The sequence below is a fragment of the Sitophilus oryzae genome, unplaced genomic scaffold, assembly GCF_002938485.1.
Source record: "Sitophilus oryzae breed Bouriz unplaced genomic scaffold, Soryzae_2.0 scaffold_1828_pilon_pilon, whole genome shotgun sequence".
In the NCBI taxonomy this organism is placed as follows: Eukaryota; Metazoa; Arthropoda; class Insecta; order Coleoptera; family Curculionidae; genus Sitophilus; species Sitophilus oryzae.
In genome coordinates this window covers 308,216-313,734 of record NW_022146533.1, presented here as the reverse complement: position 1 = coordinate 313,734, position 5,519 = coordinate 308,216, and the positions used below count along the sequence as shown (strand labels likewise).

Here is a 5,519-nt window from a genome sequence, read left to right as displayed (position 1 = left end):
AATAATGAACCCAATGTTCAAAATTATCGATATTGGAACAAAAAAAACAGCACAGGTTTGTCGAAACAAGGACGCAATATCCACAGAAAGTAAATGTTTAGGCAGGGATATTCGGACACAATATTATCGGGCCATTATTTCTTACGCGAAATTTAAATGCAGAATATTATTTGGAACTACTCGAAAATCATATTTTACCTGTTTTAACGGAAACGTGATTGGCCTAAATCATACAGTAAATTGGCCAGCAAAGTCTCCTGGTATTTCGCCAAATGATTTCTTTCTCTGGGGCCATTAAAAAACAGCATATACAAGGATAAAAAATACCCAAATCTAGACGAGTTAAAAAATGCTATTTCTGCCGAATGCAATAGAATTTCAGTTTACCAACTAGCGAATGTAAGAAGAGAACTTTATGATCGCCTGGGTTATTGTCTAGCAGTCGATGGAGGAATATTTGAACATCTTCTTAAATCCTAAAGTTCTAACAATTTAATAGTACCTAAATTAATAAGTAATTGAATATTGTAATAATACTATACTTAACCTTTGTAATTGATTACTTTATTTTACTTTAATTCATATTAATTTGTAATTATAAATAAGATTTCCGATGCAGGAATGAGTTTTCAATAATAATAAAACACTAAATAGGTAAATTTCCGAAATGACAACTTCATTTGACTGGTGCTTATAAGTAAATACAGGGCCATAAGAAAGGAGAAATATTTAAAAAGAAATCGGCGATAACTCGTACGCGGGCTAATCAAAAATATCTAAAGTTTATTCTTTTGAATGTGGGTTTTAGTGCTCTTCAGTAAATCTAAATAGAATTATTCTCTAAAATAATTAGGGAAGCCAATAATTGACCCCATTAAAATTTACATGGGATTTCCTATGTCCCGTCCGACGATCAACACCCGGTATGCTTCTAAATAATATTAGAATTATTAGAGTTAGTAACTCGCATTTTCATTGGAGGATATTGTCATATTTTCAAACCAATACCTACTCTTATCCTACAAACTTTTGAAATACAACGAATCTGTATGAATGTACAGAATTGTCATAAAAAATTCTGTCCTGGAAAAATATTATTATCTATTGGCATTTGCAAAAGAATCAATGGATGGATCACTGTTAATATTAAAAAAAACAACACGAGAATATGAAGATAGTAATTCAATTTAAATAATGTAATACGTAATATAAACGAAGAGGCTAGGAATTTATTAAGGCGCTAAGAAAATAATATATTTAAGTCGTCTAACAAGCTTCAAAAAACGGTGTTAAAAAATTAACTGCGACTATTAAACCACCGTTTTTGTAATAGCCATTTTCCAGTCTGGTTACTGGAGCAAAAGATAAATCAAGAAGTTAATAAAGCCTGGCTTAATTTACGTGCAAGTTAAACGTTTTATCTGGGAAGAAAATTTATTGAAAATGGGGTCCTTAAAATATAATGTCAATATTTTAGCTTTATTTCCATCGTATCCTTTTGAGTCTTACTCTTTGTTTAAATATATTTCAATTACTAAAAGTATTTCCATTGTCTTTATTTATTTTTTGATTAACGCGACGTTTCGGTCATAAGGATCAATGACCGTTATCAAGTGTAAGCTGATCTAATTCCTAAAACTACTAAGCTTTTATAATACTACAGCCAGCATTGGTCCGATTTATCAGTTGTTGCCATATCGTAGATATTTCCGTAGGATTACTAAAATCTTGCTATCATTTGCAATAAAAACGGCTTCTTTAAATTTTACAATGAGGTAACCCGAGCTTTTGACAACTTCATATTATGCTGTTTTGACCAAACATGGTCCGCAATACCTGACTTCACAGTTTTACCCTTTTTTATACGTTTTGTGAGTAGAGGGAGATGGCCGATTCACCCTCAGCCGCCCGGATGAGGAGGAGGCGTTCGAGGCGTAAATCAGTTAAGAACATGTAAAATAGGTTAATAAACAAGAATAAACAGGTTTAAACAGGAAACAACCGCTTTTGAACTGCTTTGAACCGCTTTTTAGCTTAAAACAACAGACCTGTTCATTTTTTGTTCAAATCCGTTTATTTCTGTTTTAAAGCTGTTGTTTCCTGTTTATTCTTGTTTATTAGCCTATTTTACATGTTCTTAGCTGATTTGCTCCTTGCTCCTGCTCCTGCTCCGGCTCCTGATGGTGAATCGGCCATCTCCCTCTACTGATGTACCTTGTTACTCCCAAGGCGTTAAACGCTATATACGGGAGCTATTACACACACCGGAAAAGTCTAGGGATATTACAATTTTATCCAGCCATCGTCAGTAATTTTATTATTTGCATTTCGGATATAATAAAATTAAAATAAACAAATAGTTTACAGGACGTATTGGAAATAAAAATGCGAAATTTACCGAATTTTTCAAATTTACCTTGATTTTTAATGAACTCAAAAAATACACACATTTTTTTTAATTCTAAACTGTGAATTAAAAAAAAAAGATTGCCATTTTTACTTAATAAAGGGTATAGCCTCCTCTACTGTTCATTACAGCCCTACATCGTCTCTCCATGCTCCTGATCAGGTTGTCGATCTCTTCTTGAGGTAAAGCCTGCCACGCTGCATTCACGGCCCGAACCAGATCCCTACGAGTTTCACGGGGCATACCCATTCTCAAATTTCTTCTTTGGACCGCGTCCCATACGTGCTCGATGGGGTTGAGGTCAGGAGATTGTGCCGGCCAGGGTAAGATTAATTGATGAGCATTGATAAACTCACTTACCACTCTGGCTGTATGAGGCCGTGCATTGTCATGCATGAGAATGAAGTTTCTCCCAAAATCAATGGCATATGGTAACACGACAGGCTCAAGAATTAAATCACGATATGTGATTCCTGTTAGAAACCTTTCAAGAAAAACAAGATCGGTTTTTCGGCCTAACTGAACTCCTCCCCAGACCATAACTGTTCCACCTTGATAAGGGTGCACTTCCTGAACATGATCCAACCGAATAAGATTTCCCGGTTCTCTCCATACCCTAAGCCTTCTCGAATCTGGATGAATTCCAAAGCGTGACTCATCCGTGAAAAGAACATTTGCCCATTGTTCATTCGATCACTGAACATGATCTTGAGCCCACAAATATCGTACCTCTCGATTTCTCTCGTTAAGGGTTGAGCTCTCCAGGGGCGTCTGCTTCTTAAGTTAACCTCTCTTAATCTATTGCGAACAGTGTCAGGACTAACGGTTACATTATGTGTTTCCTGGAGAATTAAACTAAGCTCTGGTGCTGTAAGAGTCGGTCGGCGTCGAGCATTTAATTGTAAAAAATGATCTTGCTGAGGGGTAGTAATGCGATGTCGCCCTGTGTGCCTTTCAGCAACATCACCACTTTCATGGTAGAGCTGCACTTTGCTACCTTCCCGTTTGGGAGGTGGGTTCAAAATTGTACCTATATAAAACACCAAATTTTAGTTCAATGTAATTACACAATAAAACACAGATTAACAAGACAGACGTTTATTCAGATGTAGGGTAGCTCATCATTTGAAACAATACAATTTAAAATGGTTTAAATAATTATTACAATAATATAGAGAAATCAAAATGACTATATTATAAATTAAATATTTGCAATAATTGGTAATACTGGTTACCCGTTAGATGACCAGTTAGTGTAACCTAGACTACAAAATTACCTAGTCTACTAAAATTTAATATATATGAAAAACGGGGTACCCACGATATAAATGATACTTAAATTACTAAATATATGGTCTTTACTAAAACTAATCAGAAGCAACAAAAAAAAATAGGTACAATATTTATTAAGTACGCAGGAACGAGAGGGAGCTAATAAAGAGTTTGGTACTTAGCTTTTATTCGTAAGGGTCCCAAAAAATCCCCTACGCCAGGATCTGCTGCACAACCAGAAGGCCCAACCACGTGGCTTCCCCTTAGATTATCTGTTGGTTTGGAACGTCTAAGGTTTGAACAGGAACCTCGCTAGCCAGTCGTGAAAACCCTCGTGGAATCAAGTTGGTGCGTAAAAAAAGAAAAACCAAACCAAGGTGCCTAATTTAAAATTAACCCAATAAAAATTTGTCCCACGTGATAATTAATAAACCAAAATTAACTTACCCAAACTGTGGGCGATTTCCTTGGAAATAATACAAAAGATGCAACGCTATTAGTTTCGTCTCAATCCAGCCGTAGCTGTATGATATACATAATATCAATTAAACGTAGAGAATTATTAACCTTTCCCAAAATCAAATGAAAGGATTTTTCCAACTCAAAACGTGACTTCACTGCCAGCGTGCCGAAAAGAAAAGAAAGGAAATCACCAGACAGGTGGGCGCTTGGAATTTTAATATCGATACCCCTTCCTGATATAAATTTAGCTATAAAATCCCTAGGTACATCCGCAACCAGTTAAGTACCAATGTTGCCAGGAGTAATCCGATAATAAAAGAAACTTAATAATAAATCAAACAATAATAATAAGTTAAATGCAATTACAACTAGATACAATTGATAAGAGTTTAAGATCATTAATAAATAAAAGTATTAAAATAAGTTAAATGCTAAAATTAATTATTTAGAGACTAAATATGAATGAGGTGAAATATGATTTAAGAAAACTTCAAGAAGCTGGCAACACCGTTAGACCCGTTGATGATTTGACGTTTCTGCCCTAACCACAAATTAATTAATCTAAACAAAAATCACAATCAGATTATTTATTAATAATAATTATTGAAGGTATTATTGTTATTAAAAAGGTATGTACATCGTTTCGTATAATATAATTAATATAATATGGTTTCCCTTTGTAGCAACCAAACAACTAACAAAATGCAATGAATATTTCCACTTGAACAGAAGTAAACAAATACCAAAAGTAAGTATATAAAGTGGTTATTATTAATATTACTTTAATTAACGTTATTTTAGATAAATAAGAAGTCTTTACACGATGCATTTACCCTTCCATAACCTGAAGAATAATACCTCAAGATCGAGTCAAAGATATTATTTACAAAATATTACATTTGGCTAAAAATACAACAATATGAAGTTAAATTATGATTAAAGTTAATGCACATTTACTTTACTTGTAAATAGAAAATAAATAAATAATTAATATGTATTAAGAAATGTATTGTTATATTTTATTAACGTGCCATCTTCAAGGTTATAAACAAAATAATAAATCACCACATTCACCATTTTGTCAAGATATATTAATTAAAATAAATATAAGAAAATTAATTCCCCTTTGAAATATATAACCGTAACAACTTAATCGCGATATTACACTTTGCGTTGTATTTAATGCTCTAGCTACGTCGATTTGGCGCATTCCAGCTTCGAGCATACCCATGGCCCTTAGCATTTCGTCTCTGTTAAGATGTCTACGCTCCATAATGTCGTTTAATACTAAACAGAATTATTTGAATGAAATCTGGCCAGTTATCATAAAAACATAGCCAGTACAGGTTAAATTCGAACAATTGATGCTAGGTGCTTT

At 33.8% G+C, this 5,519-nt stretch overlaps 1 long non-coding RNA gene across 1 annotated transcript; it reads right to left on the bottom strand.

Annotated features, from left to right (window-relative positions):
• Nucleotides 1-3,489: 3,489 nt before the first annotated feature.
• On the bottom strand, nt 3,490-4,949 carry LOC115883205. Its single transcript, XR_004050353.1, has 2 exons — nt 4,127-4,949; nt 3,490-4,060 (listed from the first exon to the last, which is right to left on the bottom strand). It is a non-coding gene; the product is annotated as an uncharacterized LOC115883205 (long non-coding RNA).
• Nucleotides 4,950-5,519: the final 570 nt, after the last annotated feature.